The following is a 23,634-nucleotide window of genomic DNA, read 5'->3' on the forward strand; positions in this document are numbered from 1 at the left end:
TCTCCTTGGGTTCCAACAGGTGAGGGCCTTGCTTAAAATCTTGTAGACCTAATTTTCAGAATCCAAGCTTGTCTGGCGGTTGGTTGCCTTGCTTAAGGCCTTTCTTCCCAATCAGTCAAGGTTTTTATGACTTCTGGTGGGGGACATCTCATGAAATGCCCATCATCCATGTCAAGGACTTTTGTTTTGCTGTTGGTGGGGGAAATCTCATGGAATGCCCATCATCCATGTCAGGAGCTTTTGTTTTGATGCTGGTGGGGGACATCTCATGGAATGCCCATCATCCACGTCAGGAGCTTTGGATAGACAGTCAAGGAGCCCTTGGTGGGCATTGTTTACTGCTACACTGGGTCTGCTTTTGATAAGCAAGGTACCTTTGTGGGCCTCATCTTGCCGAACCCAGTCGGGGACTTTTTGTTGGCCTGTCCTGAATGTCTGGTCCGGTAAGGGAGGGACATTAGCGAGGCGACCTTGAAAGGGCTCTACCCTAGTTGTTGTATGTAAGTGTTGGCCTGGTTTGACAGTTTCATGCCTTCAAGAGCATCTTTGGTTTGTCGGAATGACTTGTTTGTTACTTCCTGAGAATGCAGTCCTTTAGCATGGGACCCTGACCTGCCGTCTTGGCGATTCTTCTGACTCCTGGGTCCTTTGGTGAACAAACATAGACTGTCAGATTCTTCTTGAAGCTCTTATTTTTGGGTCCCGATAACAGGGGATTCTGGTATCGGGAATTTTTCTTTTGGAGGGATGCTTGAAGCCATCTACGGAGGCGAGTACTACATCAACCTGCTCTCTTGGTCCAAGCGCCCTTTGCGGGTTTTCACTTGGACTTGGGAAGTGGCGCCATAGAAACGATTTTCACCAACTTCCTTTTATTTAGGGTTCTTTTACCCATGACCTTACAGTCATGTCCACCCTTATTCTTCCATTTTTTACTCACGGTGCCCTTTCGAGTTTTCATTGTGTTTGGGTTTTTATTTTCACGGAACTCTCTTACTCATGGTTTTGTGACCATGCCCGTCCGTCATTTTTACTCATGGCGTTCCCTTGTCTAGGTATACACCATGCCCGTTATTCTCTCTTTTTTTTTTGTTTTTTTTTGTGAAGGCGTGTTTAGGGTCATTCCTTTGAGACTTGTGCAAAGCCTTTTAACATCTTGCGGTCAAGACGTATACTATAGTTTAAGTTCATACAGCTGGACCGTGGTGGTGGTTTGACTCACTTTTGGGGATATGGCACGAGACTGCCTACAAAGGACAGATGATGCTAGTATGGAAGGTGGATAGTGGTGACCCACTTGCTAACGACGAGTATGGGTGGTGAGACTGCTCGCCCTTATTTTGTGAGCGTGGGTGAGACTCACTGGGGCATGATGTACGTTGATAAGGGAAATGAATGCATTGGGGAGTTATGAAAATGGTACGCGTAGAAAGGACGTACGCGTATGTGTGGGGGTGTGTTTAAGCTCATACCTCCGAGACCTGTGCAAAGCAGTTTATCGTCATGCGGACAGGGCGCACACTATAGTTTAAGGTCATATAGCTTAGACCATGGCTATGTAGTTTAAAGTCGTGCAGCATGGACCACGCAATTTAAGGTCATGCAACTAGACCTTCGCTACAGTTTTAGGGTCATACAGCACGGACCACGACTGTGCAGTTTAGGGTCATGCAGCTAGGACCATGCAGTTTAAGGTTGTGTAACTAGACCTCGACTATAGTTTAAGGTCGCATAGTTTGGACCATGCAGTTTAGGGTCGTGCATCTAGACCATGGCTGTGCAGTTTAAGGCCATGCAGAACGAACCACGGCTGTGCAGTTTAGGGTCATGCAACGAGGACCATGCAGTTTAAGGTCATGCAACTAGACCTCTGCTACAGTTTAAGGTCGTATAGTTTGGACCATGCTGTTTAGGGCCGTGCATCTAGACCATGGCGTGGGTCGCCATGTAGGTGAAGCTCCATGGGGGATAGGTCCGTGGATGGCAATCCGACTCCCTGGGGATAAAATGGTTAAGGCCATACATAAGTAGAGGGCTCAGAAGGAGATGGTGGCCTAACGAGGGGTAGCAAATGGAAATGGACTTCACTGGGGATTAGGGGGGGTGAGTGTGACTCCCTGGGGGTGAAGGGCTGTGACATGCTTATAGATTTGGTGGGGATGATAGGCTAGGGAAAATGTGTAACCCTAATGGGGGTAATAATAAAACACTCACGGTGGTGGCCAAGCTTAGACAGCACGGCACTAGCGTGAGCGGTAGTAACACGCGCGGGGCTAACTTGAGTGACAGTTGTACGAACGGTGCTGAGCAATCATCACAGATGGCGTTGGTAAGTGACTTTCACACTAGGCATTAGCCACAAACGACATTAGTCACGTGCGACGTTGGTTTGTGTTCGGGCCTCGGGCCTGAGCCCTATCTGGTCCATCTTATTACACAGGCGACGGAAAACCTCTATTCGGGCTTAGGGCCTGAGCCTTACCCCATCCAGCCCATCGTTGTTTGGCCTTCAGGGACTTGACTGGCATTTTCATTTTTTTCGGGGCACTTCAGCTAAATTCCTGCTATATAAGGGGGTAAACCCCACTTCACCATTTTACCTTTGGGTAAAACCGCTAAGGAGATCAGTGAGAGAGAGCGAGACTTCCTAGCGCGGATTCTAGCGAGAATGCAGGACACTTCAAGGGGATTTATAGGGGTCAGTCAGTGAGAACTCTGACAAGAAAGAGAAAGTTCTGGCTGGGAAGAGAGAGCACCAGCAGGGTTACATAGGGAACACAGGGGATTCGTGACTGGATCCGGAGTTGAGGGAAGCAAGCAGTCTGCCAAGACCTCTTGAGTTTCCAACAGTGGTTCTAGGATACTAGACCTGGGACTGAGGGTGTAGTAAAGGTCTGTCGCAGGCCTCCGGTGATTTTTCGATGGTGTGAAGGAAGGGGAAAGGTTCATCAGTGGGTTTCTCATGAGTGGAGGAGTTCCTCGGTGAGAAGCTGAAAGGTCTCGGAACTGTGAATAGTCATAAAGGGGAGACGAAGGTGGATGGTCGCTAGGGAAACGAAGGGCCATAAGTAACCGAAGGGTTAAGGGAACTGAAGGGTTGCAAGGAGTTGAAGGGACGTGAGTAACTGAAGAGGCACAAGAGCCAAACGGTCGTGGGCAGCTAGATAGTCACCGGCAACTGATAGTCGTGCACAGCGGTGACTTCCGCGTGATGATACTCATGCACGGTGTTTGTCACGCATGGCTAGCAACACGTCGCACACAATGTTAATTATGCGTGGCGGTAGCTGCTCACTCGATGATCTTTTCATGAATGGCAGCAAGTTGTGTACAGCTGTGGTCGGGCACAACGGTGAGTTGCTTACAGTGATTATCATGCATGATATTGAGTCATGTGCGATGATGATCACGCATGATGCTAAGTCATGTGCGACGACAATCATGTGCGGCGATGACTTGGGTAGGCAAAGGGTGGTGACAAATGGTAAGGCTTGGCTAATGAAGTTTGCTGGAAGCCAAGTCCTCCAGCACAACTGTGAACTCCATGTTGTTTTATGGAAGGGTACTCACCATGAAGGGGGCGTCCTCTTCATCATAGGTCAGTTCCTTGCCAGAAGGGTCTATTTTGTATGTATGATAAACTCGATCTAAAACCCTTCTGCCTTCCTTTGATGAGAGAGCAACCTTTTGGCCTGTAACTGTCCCCTGTTCCTCAAATGCAAGAGCAGCACTGGGGTCAACTACTCTCATTTCATCTGAAGCAAGAGTAACACTCAAACTGTTATCTTTTCCTCTAAAGCAAGAACGACCTTTGATAATATATCTCTGTAACGTCCCTAATAATGGGTTCCTGATTGTAACTTGTAACTTCTTCAATAAAAAGAGTTAATCTTTGTTGAATTGTCTTACTTGTTTTCCTTTTTATTGTCTTTTTCTTTCTTTTATCCTTAAATCTTTCTCGTTGCACATTGAGTCTTTTGAGCATGTATCAGGGATAATACTTCTTTAGGTATTGCCCATTGATGGGGGGCATCGCCTCCTCTCCATCAACATGTGCCAATATGTAAGCTCCATTTGACAAGACTTTCTTGACTATGAAGGGGCCTTCCCACTTAGGTTCAAACTTTCCTTTGCACCGCCCATGCATAACGATCAGCCTTTTGACGGCTAGAACCAGATCCTCACGAGTTAATGAGGGGACTTTGACTGATTTGTCAAAGGCCCTCTTCATTCTCCCATGGTTTAGTTCAAGATTCTGTTGAGCTTCCAATTGTTGGAAGATATTTTTCATCATCATGGGGCCCTGACTCAATAAAAGCTTAGTGGAAAGTGGAAATCCCGACAGTCTCAGAATACCTCGAAATTGGCCAAGATCTTCATGAGGTCTCTCAAAAGTCTCCCGCCAAGTTTCGTCGTATTCAGACATGTCTAAGGCAATGTAAACTAAGAAACATATCCGACAAACTCGGCCTCTAGCACCCTCAAACGGACCCTATAACTAAAGCTACATTCTTGGTGTCTCAAATTTTTGTGGGACCACTGCCATTGGATCTGGCACGGTTGAAATGGCCAGGGCTCAAATTTCAACTCGAATGGACACTCCAAGAAGAAATTATAGGCAAAAGATGACAACAGGAGGAGCCGCATGCTATTCCCGTGTGGCCATCCTACAACTCTACACCAGTGACGGGACAGTCACAAGTAGTGACTTTCGATGCTCATATCTCACTCATCTCAAGTTGGATTATGCTCAAATTTGGTGAGCATGTTTATCGCATCAAGACCAGCGATTCGATATGTGGCGCGCCCCATGACGATACTCGAGCATGAAAAAAAGCTAGAGAGAAGATGCTAATCCATGAAAAAAGTGCAAGAAATTCAACAGCATCGTGTCTCGCTCGAGTAGCCGAATCATGCCGCTCGTGAACCCAATGGATGCGAGACCAATTTCATCACATGTGTAAGGTCTCAGGCCATCTCTGACTTGAACGCTGTCCATGATGAACGGTTGGATTCTGCACATAGAGCTAACGAAGCCACTGTAAATTCCATCACCAGAATTCCAAATTCCGGTAAAAATTTCAAAATTGCAAAATCTTCGTTTGATCAAAGAATAAAGCTACGTTTATTGCCTCGCGATTGTAACGGCATGCTCACAAATCACCGAAAGACATCAAGGAACGAGCACACTATCAATCCAAAGTTTCAAGATCCATTCAAATTTCAAGTCACATGATCGTGCACTAAAAATACGATCCATAGCTCGAAGTTGTCATCAATCGATATCCATGCCGAGCCCTACAAGAAAACAATTATCTTTTGATCAACTAGGCATCAAAACGACCCCGGATCATCCATGCAAGATCACACAGGTTTTAGTGCAACATAGAGACTATTCTGAAATTCCATGAATTGATTTTTTACAATTCAATCATTTTACACCTTATTTTATAATTTATTTTAAATCATTTTAATCTTAATTTTCAGAAATTAGGGTTCTTTTGATCATCCACCCATGTTTAGTGCAAATTCTATATATACGTAGCATCATTGTACGCACCACAGAACTCAACCTTTCACAAAAGAGAGACTTTTTACTTAATACAATTTCTCTTTCTTCTCAATGTTGGGTAACATTTGAGAGAGAGAGTAAGGTGAGAGAAACTTTTGGACTGGTATCCCTAGGTTCGATGTAAATCTTCGCTCTCTTCCTTTTCTTTTCTTCTTCCCTCTCTTCTCTTCTCTCTTCTTCCTCCCCTTTGCTTGAGTTTTCTTTAGGGGCTATACACAGTAGTGGCAGTGCCGTGTATGCTTCTTCGGTGATCTACCTCCCGGTGAGACTTGCAGATGGCGCTACTCATCGCCGTCTGTGGATGTACCCAAATGTCTCATCGAGAAACGCGGGCAGCGAAGCCTATTCCCGTCTGAGGGGTCTTCATCTTGATGCGAGACTATTGTAAGGCGGCGATGACCATCACCATCTACAAAGGGGTCACAGCAATACCCATCGTCGCGCACAGGCTTCTTCCATGCCTCTCTGTTCCATCGCTGTGCACCTCATGGGAAGTTAGCACCATGCGCCTCGTCAGGAGTCATCGCCATTTGCAAGGGACGTGTTGCTTCCTCGCATTGACAATGGTGACGTTCATTGCCGTTCGCGGGCTTCCTCTCGTATTTCATGATTGGCACTGTGTGCCTCATGGGAAGTTATCATCGTGAGCCTCACTAGAAGCCATCGCCAGCCACAAGGGACATGACGTCTTCTCATGATGCCAATGGCGATAACCATTGTTGTCAGGGTCTTTCCCCTTCCGCTGTCTCGCTCTCTTTCGTTCTCATCACTCTTTTCTCTCCTTATTTGATTGAGGGTAAACTTAGCCTAGTGTCGTCATATCGATCTCGGTTTAGAGTAATATTGACACCGTGCTGGTCTTGAGAACTTTGCCCGTTTTACTACCACTCTGAGTCGGTAGCTTTCCGGCCATCATGCTAGTCTTGTCCATTTGTCAAGTTTTCTTCTCCTTTCTCTCTTTATTGGAAGCCTTCCGTTTCATCACTTCCTCATATGAGCATGCGATGGCCTAAGACAAGGGTGGGTCCCTTCAACCCACTTGTCATGCCAATTAACCATAGAAGTGTTGTGCAGAAAACAAGAGGATTGCAAATCAAAGGAGGTGATTCCCAACCAGCTAAAGCAGCTAGGGGGCTTTCTTCGTGATTTAAGAGGGCACCCACGCGAGCTAGCCCGAATAAGTCCCGAACACACATTAAATTCCTCTTTCATCAGTTAGTATAGCTACCCTTACTCTTGAGCAAGGTTCTGACAGACTGATCTCAAATCTTGGGTCCATTAGAAACCTGAGATACGTGCGACTAGATCACTTAGATCCAAAAGGCGAGATCAAGGCACCTAACCAGCTTGGCGACTCCACTGGGGACTTACTACCCCTTAGTCAGTTCGCTCTTATTTGACCAATATCATATTTTAGTTTCTGCATTAATTTTTATGGCACCTGGGTTGTTTAACCCGTTCATTTGAGTCGGGGACTTCCTTATCCCCACACTCATGACTGTCCCTGGGAAGCGAGCTATTTATGCTTCTTTCCCTACTCTCCTTCTGATTTGCGACTCATAGTCTGGCTCACAGGTTCTTGCCTGGGTCGGTGTGAGAGATGACTTAAAAGTCCCTGACTCCCCGCTTACTCTCCTTGGTGGACCCTCCATCAAGGCCCCTTGCATCGGTGGCATGTCTGCCACAACACGCAGCACGCACCCTACTATTGGCAAGTCTCATGTCGGTCATATTGCTAGGTCACGTCGGAAGGCTTCCCGAACCACTTTCCCTAGAGGCAAGCAAGTTGTCGTCGCTTCGGAGGTTTACCGCAAGGCAACCCCCCATACTCTTTCAACTCTCCAAACCTCTCGACTTGGAGGTTTGGCACACCAAGGCAGAGACCTTGTAGCCTCCACCTCTTGCACACACCCAAGGATCATGGTTCATCCACTCAAGCCACACCTCGAGGCAACCCCCATGTTGCCATGAGCTCACATAAATGGCTAGACCTTCTTGGGCTGAACCCTACGTGCACCGTGCATTTTCTTTCTACAGCTTGGGGCAGCATTAGCTTTATGCCACCTCGAGCACATGAGGGTCGACAACTTCATCCTCCCTCCCAGCACACATGGCCCCACTTCGTGAGAGATGAGCTTCCGCCTCGTCCCTCACAAACACAAGCTCATGGGCCTCGACCTCCCAAGGTGAAACCAATTACCAAGCCCGGGTTGGCCTCAAAGATACCCGGACGTCTAACCCCAAATATGCACACGCACCACTTTCATGAGTTCCTCCTTGGTCTAGACTCAGGCAGAGTCATGAACCAGCTACTTCCTTTTTCGCTCGCCTGACACCAGTCAAGCACCTGGAGCCCTGATACTCAATGGTCTTCCCTAAGAGTACCATCTTGAGCCAGCCTCATGTCAGCCATGCACATGGACCCCACAAAGGAACTCGAGGCAGAGGCCTGATGTCAGACAGAGGACTCCAGCCTCCAAGGCAGAAACCCAGGCTGCCTTCTTACCTTGGACCCCACTCCCTGCTCCAACTCATAGACACAGCCCTTGCATGTTCAAAGAAGGCAGGGCAAACCAGGTCTCAAGCTCGGTTCTAGAATGAAGTCCACAACTGTCTCAAGGTTAACCAGGAGAGAGGTCTTCAGATCCTGACTAAGGAAGTCTCCAAGGTAGTCAAGGTCGCCACCCTTGATGACCTCATATCTCGTAGCCCCTTTTTCCCTCTTCAAACTCCAGAACCTGAGCAAGTCCAAGAGTATTGCTGGGTCATCACTGCCCAGAAACCACTATCCCAAGACCGTCGAGAACCGGTCCTCACAAGATCGACGTACAAGGCTCAAGTCTAGTCCGGGCAAGCTGAGCCCCTATAGATCGATTTACCACCCATGAGTCGCCGACCCCGGTGGCCCACTCCTCCTCTTGGCTCTGACCTCCTAGAGGAGACGGTCAATGTCATGGCGATCAATGACCTGGACGAAGCCCAAGAGGGAAGAATGACCATGTTCGAGGTAATGATGCAATCCTTCCTTGAAAATGTGGAACACTTAGAAGCCTCCACGCCCACTTCCTCTCACCATGAGATCAATTCCCTGATCGATGAGGACACGACTCCTAGGAAAACTCCCCCACTGGTCTCCCAAGATAGTTCTGCCTCCTGTGGGGTCTCCCAAACTGACATAGATGCTATGGTGGCCCATAGCCTCAAGAACAAGGTCCCAGGCATGTAAGAGGCACCACTCTACCAGAAGCCATACCCTTCGTACGTTGACTAAGTACCATTCCCTCAGAACTATCAAAAGGGGAAACTTCTCCTATTCAATGGTACTACATCTCCACATCAGCATACTGCTCACTTCCAGGCGGCCTGTCGAGAGACGGCAACTAATGGACGACTCCTCCTCTATCAGTTCGTCGAGACACTTAAAGGGCTAGCCTTCCAGTTTTATGCTCGGCTGTCTTTCAACTCGGTACACACGTGGTAAGAGATGGAGCAGTTGTTTTACCAACGCTTCTATGAAGTCCAGAGGAACGTGGAGACCATCAAACTCCTGACCTTGATGCAAGATCCTGGTGAGCCGATTGACAATTCATCACTCGATGGAGAGAGTTAGCAACCTTCCAAGCCACTCTCATGACTGAGAAGGAAGCGGTTCATACCTTCATATGGAGCATATTTCCTGACATCGCCCTACATGTAGAGGCATCCAATCCACCCTCTATGTCAGAGCTCATCTCGAAGGCAGTTCATATTGAGGGGTTGTTCAAGCACCATGACAGCCCTTGTCAGCATCCCTCCAGTTCAAACTCTCGCTCTAACAGTCATGGCAACCAAAAAGCAGTGATCACTGCGGCCATCACCGTGGATGACACTAAGAGCCCGGTTCCTCAAACCCTAGACCTTTCCAAGGCACAGATATCTCTAGCCAGGGGCAAGCAGAAGTCCTACAATCAGGTCCCGCCTCTTAAAATTCGAAGCAAAATGTCTTCTGGATCCAGCACCAGAATAAAGTTTACCCCTTCGACAAGGAGTGGACTCCTACACTACTTCGATTACTGTTAGAACAAAACATGATCCAGCTGTCGGAGGCCAATGCTGAAGAGTAGGCTGAGCAGGAGACAAGTGAGAAGTATTGCTCCTATCACAGGAGAGTAGGCCACCCCACTTACGACTGCTATAACCTCAATGACACTATCGAAGCCCTTATCAACAAGGGTCAAATAAAGCTCAAAGAGTTGAAGAAAGCACTCGGGGCAACTGAGGCTTCTCACATAGTCACCATCCAAGAGCGTGACGAGGCACCCGCTATTCTCCGTGAATTTTTCTCTATAATGCTTGAAGAAGGACTCGTCACTCCCAAGCTGACAAGGCAGCCCAAGTTCCTACCTCCAAGAACTGAGAACCTCTGGTGCGCATATCACCAAATACGAGTTCATGATATCAGCAATATATCGATTTCCATAAGCTTCTAGTAGAGAAGATGCAGTAGTGTCAAGAAGTTCAAGGAAACCCAGCACAAGTGCCCTCAAGTCCCTCTTTCACCTGTGCAAGAAGACCTCTCGGCACAAGACTGGGGAAATGTCGAGCAAGACCCTCTGCAAGCCCTCTTTGAGGCCATGCTTTGACAGGGTCTTGTCAGTCTCAAGCCTGCCAGGCAGCCAAGGCGTCTTGCCCAGGGCACGGAAAAGCTCTGGTGCCCATATCACCGAGTATGGGGTCACGAACTCAACAAGTACTCTGGGTTCGAAGCTATAGTTGTGGAGAAAGTCCAGCAAGGTCACATCGTTTGTGCGGTTCTCCCAGAACACGTCTAGGCCATCGCGCCTGTTCAAGAGGAAGTCACACTACAAGCCCCTAGTGAGCATACGCGGGACTCTTCAGAGCCCTCAACCTCTCAGCTCTGGGAAGTCTACGATGGGAGAAGTAGGCTCAAGTCCATGAAGCGTGAGGCAGTCCATCAAGCTATGACTACTCACAAGCCAGAGAGGGAGGTCCAAACACCCCGTCATGGATCCAGAAGGAGACGGCGAGCACCTAGGTCAGCCTGCTGAAGGAATTCCATCCCTCAACCACCAGTCAAAGAAGAATTCCTCAGGCCCCTTCATCCACTACTGACCTTGCAAGACTTCATCTCAGGTGCAGGTCGCCTTATCCTCTCATCCAATCAGGCGGACATCCCTGAGCCAGTAGCAGCTCGGGATTACTCCAATATGGGTGACGATGCGAAAAGCACCCCACAATGGTCAAAGTTAGGGCAAGACCTAAAATACCCCCTGCAAACGTCCAATCCGGTGACGACATAAAAAGCTGCTTGGAACGTTCTAACTCTTCTTCTCCTCCCTCGTCCTCTATTTTCTCTACAGGTACAGCTCGACGGTGCCCAGACTTCGACACTCTAAATAGAGAGCTCAGAGGCACCAGTCTCACCCAGCCACAATAAGAGCACCTCAGAGAGATGTTGGCCTAAGCGACTGGATTCTCAACAACCACCGATGCCCTGTCATCCCAAGCCAAAGTCGAGTCATCTTCAGGCTCCTATTCCAAAGAGGCCTCCCACTTGGTGCAGATCTTGGAAGTACCAGCTAGCATGGGGAAAATGGGTCTAAGATCGGGAAAGAAGCTACAGCCACACCTCAAAAGCTCAAGGCCCTCAAGTTTAATGATTCTTTGCTTTCCCCTAAAACTCAACCCCAAATGTCTAAATCCCTAATACAAGCCCCCATTACTTCCCCATCAACCCAAACCGCACCGGTCGAGCGACAAAGTCAGCGAGTGTCGCAAACCAAAACCCAACCAATGCCTGTTCTTAAGCCTACCTTGCCCACTACACCAGTGACTATATGAGGAACATAGAAGATTAATGAGGATAAAGTGAAATATGACATAATTAGGAGCTTGAGAAAGCTTACAGCCCTTCTAAGTATTTATGATGCCCTGCTGCTGTCTAGTGACTATCGTATGGCCCTGATGCAAGCCCTTTCTAACTCAAGGGTGTATGAGACTGAATTGGAACCTATTGAGGTTAACTTGACCATCCTGAGTGGGTGCCTGACAATCTCCTTTTTTAAAGGAAGCTTTCCATTGGGAGGTAAATTGCACAATCGCCCCCTCTTCGTGAACGGTGAACTACATGCCGACCTTGTCAATAAGATCATGCTGAATGGAGGGTCAGCAGTCAACCTGATCCCAAGAAGCATCCTCACCCGATTGTGTTTAGGGTTTGATGACCTAACTCTTACCCACATACCGTGTAAGGTTTCAACAAACCAGGAGAGAAGCTAGCTGGCACAGTACGCTTTCGTTTCAAGATCGGCAACCTCAACGATTACGCTCAATTCCACGTAATCGACACTGATACCTCTTACAACGTCCTGCTTGGTTGCCCTTGGCTTCACGATCAGGGGGTGGTTCCTTCCACTCTCCACTAATGCTTTAAATACAATCGAGATGGGAGACAACACACAATCTATGCTGACAAAAGACCGTTCCCTATAGCTGAGACTCACTATGCCGACGCCAAGTACTATTTCACAGACCCTCCAACGTCAGAAAAGACAAAGGATGATGATTGGAAGCCTGTGAGAGGGACGAGACCTTGTCCCATGATGACATTGAAGATCTGAGGCGAATGATCACAGGCATGTTCAAAGAAGAGGAAAGACAGGGCAAGATCCTCCCTTTGACTCCAATCTACCCGAGTATACCTTGCCACCTCTCCGAGGTCATGATATTGTCTCTCAAAGACGAACCTTGCCCCTCTACTTCTAATTCGCCAGAGCAAAGCAGCGAGCTAGAAGCAACTCCTGAGCAAGAAGCCCTAGAGGTAGACCTTCCAGCACCGAGGGTCACCTATACATAGAACAAGCAAAAGGTCCTGCATGTCCCCATCGCTCTTCTAGAAGCAGAACTGGCATACCAACCACCAAAGAAGGTACTCCAAATTCATCCTCCTTGAACAAGGGGATCATCAGCAGCCAAAAGAAGGTCTTACACTTCTCAGGGGTTGTCGAAGAAGTACAAGCAAACAAGAGTCATCCCTCTAGCTCTCAGGAACAGGACCCCATGGTAGAATTGAGAAGTGAGGTTTGCAACCTCCAGAGTCAATTGGAGGTCAAGCGCATCGCTTCAAAGTACTTAAAGGGGTTTGTCCTTGAGACTAAGACTTATGACAATCTCAAAACTAATGCACCTCGAATCGAAGCCAAGGCTCCCCCAGATTGGAGCATCTACAGTGAGAAGGCTCATCAAATCATCAGAACCATGAATTATAAACCCTTGTCCAATCAAACACTAAGGGGCGAGGAAGCAATTGCTCCCCCATTCGAGGTCATTAACGCCACAGCAGGCTGCCATAAGTCAAAGCAAGGGGTGGGATATTCTTTTTTGTCTCACACTAACAAGGGGTGAAAGCAGTAAAACAGAAAAGAGAAGGAAGAATAAAAGAGTCGCATAACACTCTAAGCAAAAAGTGATATTTCATTCATAAATCTAAAAATTCATATAATGGCCAGCATTATCAATATCAAAGATTTTGTTGACAAAGAAGTTATAAATGAGAGTGTTCACTCAAGCCTCAAGACTGAGCCTAAAATGGTTCTGTTGTGTCCACTCGATGTCGTCCTTCATAGCTGCTAACCAAGGGGGCGGGGGGGGGGTATTCTCCACATGCTAGCTGAGGTGAAAGCGGGTCTCTTTCTACCTCACGGACCGTAGCAAGTAAGCCTTCCAAATCATTGATGTTCTTCTCAAGAATCGCCATGTCATCTTTGTTTCAAAACATGCGATCTATTTAGATATCGAAGGAACCTCTGAAAGCAAGCTCTCAAAGTTCGAGTGAACAAACCGTCGCATGAGAAAGTTGGTTTTAAGTTACCCAAGTGCGCCACTGCGGCATGTACAACAGTTAAAAGTCCATGAAAGAATCTAAGTAAAGGCCTGACAGAAGGATATTTCTGAATAGAAGTTGATTCTTCTAAATCTAGAACTGCCCTAGCGTGTTGAGCCACTTCAGTCACATTCTTTTTGAACAAGTCTACACAAGGGATGTCGAAGTCTATGAGGTTGTCCATTAGCCTCTTCATCAAAAGTGGGAATGCGATCAACTCGAAGAAAGAAGCTTAGCTGAAAAGTTGATAAGCAGCTCTGAGAAGGTCATGCCTATTGTCCTTGGAAACATTACGGTATTGAGCCTAGTAACCTGTACAGGGAAAGGTATCTTAACTTGTGATATGACAAAGCCACCGCAAGCACGCCAAATGAGAGGATGGACAACTTGCCCTGAGAAAGAGGTGACTACAAAAGCTGCACCTACGATAAGTTCCCTTCGATAATGATAAGGTCTCTTTTTGAAGAGACCTGCATTCTAGGAACTTTTGAATCCCTGGCCGATTGCCGGGATGAAATTTGACTGAGAGGCTTCCACCTTACCGCTGGCTATGTACAAACAAAAACCAGAATGCATGACTATCGCCATCCCATAGCCAAGGGGGAAGACTATTGTCATCTGCCCACTAAGATGGTATCGTCGTCTCGTGACCAAGATGTGTTAATGCTTGTGCTCCAGCTGTAAAGCACGCGCCACACATGCATTCCTCCAAATACGGACACGCTACCTGACACTTCTGGCATGGCCTGTCACCGTGCGTGCGGAGGGCAACCGTTTGTCGTCCCACGATCCTTCCTCTCTCAACTATTATGGTCCCCCAACCCTTCGGGTTCCCACCAGTGTTTCTCCTATTCATCGAGAACTCGCTCCTGCTCATCAAAAAGCCCTTTCCCACCTTCCACTCATCACCAGAATTAGCGAAAATCCACCAAAATCCCCAGAAAGCTTCCTTGTGGCCCTGCGGATCTCCCTTCTCCCTGCTTTTGCACTTCGACAATTCCCCACAAGCTCACCAAAATTCTACTGTGTTCCCGGTGAGCCCACTGTTGTTCCTCCTCCTTCTCCTCAAACAACCAGAGGACCGATAAGGTCCTTTAAACTCTCTACAACCTCCCTTCAACAGCAGAATGACCAAAGGAGCACTCAAACTCCGGCAGGGCACCTCTGCAAATCTGCTAAGGCCTAGAGAAACCCTGCTCCTTGCTCGGAGAGCCTCTGCACTCTCTAGAGATGTTCGCAAGCACCTCGCGAAAGCTCACAACCCACTAAAGCTCGCAAGAAAGAGCTCCCTCTCTGCTGCAGATTTTGGCCCGGAAGTTATAGCTGGGAAATCTCTCCCCAAAAGCTCCTGCCCTCTCTCTCTCTCTCTAAGAAAAATCTTCAACTGTTTTACCCTTCTGTAAAATAGTAAAGAGGGGTTTTTCCCCCTTTGATACCCAACAGTACCACAAAATTCCATTGAAAAACATGAAATGATGCTCCAATCATTAAATGACGCTCCAATCCCCAGTTTCTGACAGTAATAAAGCTAGGTCGGGGCTGGTCAAAACTCGAGACTCGAAAGGGTTATCACCGCTCACTTCACCCAAAGACTATCATCGCGCGCTTTGTCAGGGGGCTATCGCCACATGCCTCATCAAGATTATCGCCGCACATTTTGTCAAAAAGTCATCGTCGCATGCCTCGTCAAGGGTTACTACCGCGTGCTTCACCAAGGGATCTAAAGCCATGCGCACATCATCTAGGCCTAATGCCACATGCGTCGTCCAACACTTAGTGTGACGCGCATGCACTCCCATCTGGACCTTCGTCTTGCATCCACAAGAAGTTCATTCCATGTAACACATTCACTCCTTAGGGAGTCCAATCTTCGGTGATGGCTCTGTTCTCCATGGAGATGCATTCCCTCACCACACTATAGTCCAGATGCACGACCCTAAACTGCATGGTCCAAACTATATGACCTTAAACTATAGAGGAGGTCTACCTGCACGACCTTAAACTTCTAAGTCCACATCACATGACTCAAAATTGTACGACCAAGGTCCCAACTACATGACCTTAAACTGTAGCGGAGGTCTAGTTGCATGCCTTTAAACTGCATGGTCATAGTTGCATGACTTTAAACTGCATAACCATGTCCATGCTGCATGACCTTAAACTGCACAGCCATGGTCCAAACTATATGACTTTAAACTGTAGCAGAAGGTCTAGTTGCACGACCTTAAAGTGCATGGTCCATGCTACATGACCTTAAACTGCATGGTCCATGTTGCATGACATTAAATTGCACAGCCATGGTCCAAACTTTATGACCTTAAACTGTAGCGAAAAGTCTAGTTGCACGACCTTAAACATCATGGTCCTAGTTGCATGAATTTAAACTGCATAACCGTGGTCCAAGCTATATGACCTTAAACCATAGTGCACGTCCTGACCGCATGATGTTAAACTGCTTTGCCCATGTCCAGGAGGCATGACCTTAAAGACACCCCCACATACGCGCCAGGAGGCATGACCTTAAAGCACCAGGAGGCATGACCTGGACAAGATCCCTCAGGCCCGATTCTGTCCGAGGAGGTTCCTACAAAGGCCTCATGCTTCAGAATCACAAATAGTCCCTCGAGGGTGAGGACTTCTACAAGATCCTTTAGTCTTGAGTTTGTCCAAGGAGGTCCCTACAAAGGCCTCATGCTTCAGACTCACAAATAGTCCCTCGAGGGTTAGCACTTCGACAAGATCCCTCAGGCCTGATTCTGTCTGAGGATGTCCGGACAAAAGCCTCATGCTTCAGAATCACAAATAGTCCCTTGAGGGGGAGGACTTAGACAAGATCCCTCAGGTCTGATTCTATTCGAGGAGGTCCCTACAAAGGCCTCACACTTCAAAATCACAAATAGTGCCTTGAGGGGTGAAGACTTTGACAAGATCCCTCAAACGTCTCGAATGATTGCATTTCTCGATTCTTTCGACGCACAACATTTGGCAGGTCATATTGTTGGAAGATATTTTTCATTATCGTGGGGCCCCGGCTCAATAAAAGACTAACAAACAGTGGAAATCTTGACAGTCCCATAATAGCCTCAGAATTAGTCAAGATCTTCATGAGGTCTCCCACCAAGTTACGTCGCATTTTGATATGTCTAAGGCAGTGTAGACTAAGAAATAAATTTGGTAAAATTGGCCTCTAGCACCTTGAAATGGACTATATAACTAGAGCTACATTCTCAGTGTCTCAATTTGTTGTGGGACCACAGCCATTGGATCCGACATGGTTGAAAACCCTTAGGGGTCAAATTTCAGCTCCAACGGACAATCTAGGAAGAAGTTATAGGCAAAAGAGGGAAATAGGAGGAGTCGCACGCTATTCCCGTGCAACCACCCTGCAACTCTACACCATTGAAGAGACAGTCACAAGTAGTGAGTTTCGATGCTCATATCTCACTCGTCTCAACTTGGATCACGCTCAAATTTAGTGAGCATGTTCGTCGCATCAAGACGAGTGATTCGATATGTGGCATGTCCCGTGACGATACCCGAACGTGATGAAAAGCTAGAGAGAAGTTGCTGATCTGTGAAGAAAGAGTAAGAAATTCAGCAGCGTCGTGCCTCGTTCGAGTGGCCAAATCACACTGCTTGAGGGCCCGATCGATGTGAGACCAATTTCATCGTGTGTGTAAGGTCTCAAACCATCTATGACCTGAACCCCGTAACTGATGAATGGTTGGATTCCACACACGGAGCCAACGAAGCCACTGCAAATTTCGTCACCAGAATTCCTGATTCCAGCCAAAATTCCAAAATTGCAAAATCTTCGTTCGAGCACAGAATAGAGCTGCGTTTGTTGCCTCGCGATCATAACAACATGCTCAGTGTGATCTAGCGAAGAAATCACTGGAAAAACATCAAGGAACGAGCACACTATTGATCCGAAGTTTCAAGATCCATTCAAATTTCAAGTCACATGATTATGTACTAAAAACATGATCAATGGCTCGAAGTTGGTATCAAATAGATCGCCATGCCGAGCCTTACAAGAAAACAATCATATTTCGATCAACTGGGCATCAAAATGACCCCGGATCATCCATGCAAGATCACGTACGTTCTAGGGCAACACAGAGACTGTTTTGGAATTCCATGAATTGTTAGAAAGGGGCAAATCTATCATTTTGCACCCTATTTTATAATTTCTTTTACATCATTTTAATCTTAATTTTCAGCATTTAAGGTTACCTTTGATCATCCACCCATGTTTGGGGCAAATTATATATATATATGTACTATCATTGTATGCACCACAAGACTCAACCTTTCACAAAAGAGAGAGTTTTTACTTAATACAGTTTCTCTTTCTTCTCATTATTAAGTCACCTTTGAGAGAGAGAGTAAGGTGAGAGAAATTTTTGGATGGATAATCTTAGGTTCGAGGTAAATCTTCTCTCTCTTCCTTTTCTTTTCTTCTTCTCTCTCTTCTTTTCTCTCTTCTTCCTCCCCACTGCCTGAGTTTTCATCAGAGGCCATGCACGGCAGTGGACGTGCCATGTATGCCTCTTCAGTGATCTCACAGGGCACGCATTGCGATAGTAACGTCATGCTCGAGCTCTCCTCCTCCTCTTTCTTCGCCTCTACCTCCCGGTGAGACTTGCAGACAGCACTGCTCATCATCGTCCATGGATGTACCCTCAACGCCTCAGTGAGGAATGTGGGTAGCGAAGCTTATTGACATCTACAGGGGCTTCATCTTGACGCGAGACTATTGCAGACGGCGATGTCCATTGTCGTCCACAAAGGGTCACAGTAATACCCGTCGCCGCGCCCAGGCTTCTTCCATGCCTCTCTATGCCCGTCATTGTGCACCTCATGGGAAGTTATCACCATGCGCCTCGTCAGGAGCCATCGCCGTCCGCAAGGGACGTGTTGCTTCCTCGCATTGCTAATGGTGACGGTCATTGCCATCGACAAGCTTTCTCTCGTATTCCATGACTGGCACCATGCGCCTCACGGAAAGCTATCGTCATGAGCCTCACTAGAAGCCATCACTGTCTGCAAGGGACGCGATGTCTTCTCATGATGCCAACGGTAATACCGATTACCATCTGAGTCTTTCTCCTTCTCTCTCTCTTTCCTTCTCATCACTCTTTTCTCTCCTTACTTGATTGAGGGTAGACTTATTCTAGTGCCACCTTATCTATCTCGGTTTAGAGTAGTATTGTGTCGTGCTGGTCTTGGGAACCATGCCCATATTACTACCACTCCGAGTTGATAGCTTTTTGACTGTCATGCTAGTCTTGTCCCTTTGTCAAGTTTTCTTCTCCTTTCTCTCTTTATTGGAAGCCTTCCATTTCATCACTCCCTCATATGAGCATGCGATGCCCTAAGTCAAGGGTGGGTCCCTTCGACCCACTTGTCTCATCAATTAACCATAGAAGTGTTGTGTAAAAAACAAGAGGATTGTAGGTCAAGGGAGGCGATTCTGAGCCAGTTAAAGTAGTTTGGGGGCTTTCGTCATGATCTGAGAGGGCACCCACGCGAGTTAGCTCGAGTAAGTCCCGAACCCACCTTAAATTCCTCTCTCATCAGTTGGTATACCTGCCCTTACCCTTGAACAAGGTTTTGAGAGAGCAATCTCAAATCTCGAGTTCACTAAAAACTCGAGATACGTGCTGCCAGATCATCTAGATCCAAAAGGCAAGATCGAGGCACCTAACCACCAACCTCTTTTCATAGAGTGGATCCAACTCTTAATAACAAAGCTTGATCCTCTCGTCTTTGGTCAATCCTTGATGTATGATGACACACAGCGAGGGAAGTTGAATCTCAAGGGCCAAGGCTGCTTCACCCCCATAGACCTAAGAATAAGGAGTGAAAACGGTGGCATTTCGTGTGGTGGTGTGATAGGCCCACAGTGCTTTAAGAATCTTCTCATGCGAATTCTTCTTCATTCCTTAAAACACTGCACAGGGTCTTATTGAAAGCTTCAACTAAGCCGTTCGCCTAAGGGTGGTACATAGTTGAGTACTTCCACTTGAAACCGAACTGGTTAACTAAGCGATCAATATGATGACTTCTGAATTGAGGGCCGTTGTCAGATTTAACCCGGTCAGGCACCCCAAACTGGTATATGATTTGATGCCACATGAAGTTGGCCATTGTAGCCCCAGGAACTAGCTTGAGGGGGACTGCTTCAGCCCACTCGTCGAAATAATCTGTTGTCGCTAGAATAAAGACATGACCCATTGCAGAAGGAGGATTTATAGGTCCTACAATGTCCATACCTCAATGTGAAAAGGGCCATGATGCCACTGTAGGGTGTTGGGGCTCTAGAGGCTGATGAATAAGGCTCGAGGGCATTTGGCACACTTGACTCCTCTTGGCATAGTTTAAAGAATCAGCAGCCATCGAAGGCCAATAATACCCCAATCTGCATATTCGCTCATAGAGCTTAGGGCCAGACTGATGCAATCCACATATGCTAGAGTGTACTTCTTTCAACACGTTATTTGCCTCTTGTGCGTCTACACATCTGAGAAGAATACCGTCAAAAGACTGTCTGAAAAGAGCATCTCCTTCAAGGAGGGTATACTTTGTAGACATTCGACGCACATTATTGTGCTCGACATGATCTTCAGGCAGTCTACCATGCTTTATAAAGTTAATGATGGGCTTTCTCCAATCTTCCACCTGCTCGATCTCTGCACATATTGGGACAAAGAATTTCGGTTGCTGTTTCTGAACGTCTGCTCCTTGACTCTGTGCCATTTCTTGCTCGGCCTTAATAACTTCTTTGGCTGATGGAAGTGCCTTGAATAGATAAGGTGGGCACTTGAGGAAGAGAATTCTCTCATCATACGTATCCACTTCGATTCTCAATTCAATGTGTCTCCACTTTGCTACCCAAATGGGCATGGGCCCTGGTGAGGACAATTGAATGGTAGCTCTGAGCTTTGTGAGTGCGTTAGCATGTGAGTTTAACCTCCTGAGGATATGACTTAAGGACATATCATCAAATTCAGTCATATACAATTTTGGAGTGTCATGGTAAGGCTTGAGAGTGTCGTTTCTCATGTCATAAATCCCCTTAAGCTGCCGAATAACCAACTTGGAGTCACCGAACATATTGAGTTGTTTCAAGTCTAAATCTAAGACTGCCTCTAACCCAATTATAAGGGCCAGTTACTCCACCTCGTTATGGGAACCCGCTTCGATGAGAGAGAATGATAGAGGAAGTACCCCTCCTTTCAGAGTCGTGAATACCACTCTGGCACCTCCTCGATCAGATTGAAAGGTTCCACAAAGTACATCTCCCACGCCTGAGCAAGTTCTATACATAATACTTCTTCGTCATGGAGGTCGCTTGATAAAGGAAATTCAGCCGGTATTGAATGTGCTGTGAAATAATCAGCCAAAGCTTGACCCTTGACAACCTTTTGTGGTACATATATGGTGTTGAATTCCATCAGCAATAATGCCCATTTAGCAAGGTGTCCTGACGAGCATGGGTATGTCATGAGAAACTTTACAAGGTCAACTTTTGATATAAGCTTTACCTCATGACCGAGCAAGTAATGACAGAGCTTTTGTACCGTGAAGATCAAGGCCAAACACATCTTCTCAATAGGGGGATAATTCTTCTCAGCCGCTTGCATCTTGCAGTTAAGATAGTATAGCACGGTCTCTTTCCCCTCGTCATTATTTTGCACCAATAGTGCCTCGAGTGACTCGTCAAGAGTGGTCACATACAGGATGAGAGGTTTTCTCAACACCGGTGTAGAGAGCACTGGAGGATTGAGTAAATACTGCTTGATGTCATCAAGCGCTTGATATGCTTCATCCCAGATGAATGGGTTATCCTTCATTAATAGATATGTAAAGGGCTTACAGTGTTCTGAGAGGTTCGAAATGAACCTATGGATATAAGCTAGCTGTTCTTGAAGGGATCGCAGCTCTCGTAATGTAGTTGGTGGCAGCATTTCTTGAATTACCTTGATCCTGGCTGGCTCAATTTCCAACTTTCAGTGTCTAACAATGAAGCCCAAGAACTTTCCTGAATGTATGCTGAAAGCACATTTTAGTGGGTTCATCTTGAGCTGATGAAGGCGTAACTATTCGCACACCTTTTGAAGGTCTCGCATATGAGCATCTTTCCTTTCAGACTTTACCACCAAGTCATCCACATAACATTCCACTTCCTTGTGCATCATGTCCTTGAAGATGGTCATCATTGCTCTACGTATACATAGCACCGGCATTCTTCAACTTGAAAGGCATCATCGTGTAGTAGAAGACCCCTTTTGGAGTTAAGAATGCGGTGGCTCTTTCATCTTCTGGCACCATCCGTACTTGATTGTACTCGGAGTATCCATCCATGAAGGAGAAGATCTAGCAATGAGCTGTAGAATATATCAACATCTTCATGAATGGCAATGGGAAGTCATCTTTTGGGCATGCAGCATTCAAGTCGTGAAAGTCAATGCAGACCCTAATTTGTCCATTTTTCTTCTTAATTGTGACAACATTGTCCAGCTATTTTGGGTATTTGACTTCACGAACTTGCTTGCCTGAGCTTATTCACTTCCGCATCGATCTACGTCTCAAGGTCTAGCTTGAATCTCCTAGACTTTTGCTTTATAGGCTTGGCAGATGGATCAATGCCGAGGCGCTGGACTGCGAGTTTGGGATCTAGACTAGGCATCTCGTGATAATGCAAGGCAATGACATCTCGATTTGCTTGCAAGAAGGCGATAAAACCCTCTTTTTCTTCTAGTGACATATTTGCTGAGATGAAAGTGGGCCTGGGGTTAGCTTCATCTCCTAGATTTATCTCTTTGAGTTCATCAGTTGTGGCTTGACCGCCTTCTTCCCATTCTTCTAGGGTGTCTTGTAGCTCCTCATCATTGGCTTCAAAGAGCTTCTCACTAACCTTCAGTGAAGACACCCATGCTCCTGACATTTCTTCTTCTAGCTAGGCTTTGCTATGGAACATGGCTCTTGTATCCTCATCTTGTTTGTCGATGAAAGGATCAACTTCTAGCAGAGCCAATGTATACGGTCGAGTGAATTCAAGCACCTGGGATGATGGCGACTCAGTGATTGTACAGACAACCTCATGAGGACTTTCTCGATGTTCCCCTATATCCACCATGGGTCTAGGTGGTATGGTAGGTTGAGGGTCAGGTTTAGATGAAGGAGGCTTGTTTTGGAATGCTGGCTGAATTTTCCCTGTAGTCAGCATGGCTTGGGAGGTTTAGGTGGATTGGACAGGAAGAGTTTGTTTTGGCTGAATGGAGGTTTGACGTTGAGGCTCCAGACGTGGTTGGGTGTGTGGGACCAAAGGTGTCCCAGGGAACTTGAGGATGGGTGGATTGTCTTGGGTATTTGGGCAAGGGAGGAGTGGTGGTCCAAGAAACTTCAGGACCCTTAGCCACTGAGGTGGAGGTTGCAGCGTCTTCCCTGATCTCAGGCTCATTTGCACCGTGCTAGGTGATGCTTCCGAGATCTGCACCATGTGACAGACTTCCTGAGAATAGAAGCTCTGTCCTCTTGATTCCTTCAGAATCTGCTCAAAGTCGGGCTTAGGAGGCCATTGGGACTTCTTTAGCTTAGACCTCTCGCACCTCCCAGTAGAAGAGGATGGCTCTAACTTGGCTCGGGCTGCCAGGGCTTAGCGACTGTCAAGAATCCTGCCTCCTGGGCTAGCATCTTTCTCAGCTGCCTCTAGTGCGACCTTCTTATATTGGTTCCCTCGAGTTCTCTATCAAGGGCCTCGAAGTCTTGACATTCTTGGGTTGTACGTACAGTAGGTGAGGGGGTTTTAAGGTCATTCCCCTCGTCGGACCGATTTGGGCAACTTTTTACATCATCACCGGAGTTGGACGTGCGCAAGGGATCTTTTGGGTCTTTCCCCTACTTAGACCATTAGGGGGTGCTTTTAACATCGTCACCTTTATTAGACGTGGCCCCAGTAAAGATGGCCTTGGGATGTCTTCCTGATGAAATGAGGGAGTAAGGACGATTGTGCCGAGGGTGAAGTCCTGCAAGGTCTGCAATGGAGGAAGAGGCTTGAGAAATTCTTGCTCGGCCTGTGGATGGGGAATCTTGTTCTTCCCGTGATTTGCCTTTGGCACCCATCTCCTCCAGGTTTCCTTTGGAGGTTCTTGATACATCTTGTTAGGTTTAT

Source organism: Amborella trichopoda, chromosome 7, assembly GCF_054954075.1.
Source record: "Amborella trichopoda isolate Santa Cruz 75 chromosome 7, AtrichopodaSantaCruz75HAP2 v2.0, whole genome shotgun sequence".
NCBI lineage: Eukaryota > Viridiplantae > Streptophyta > Magnoliopsida > Amborellales > Amborellaceae > Amborella > Amborella trichopoda.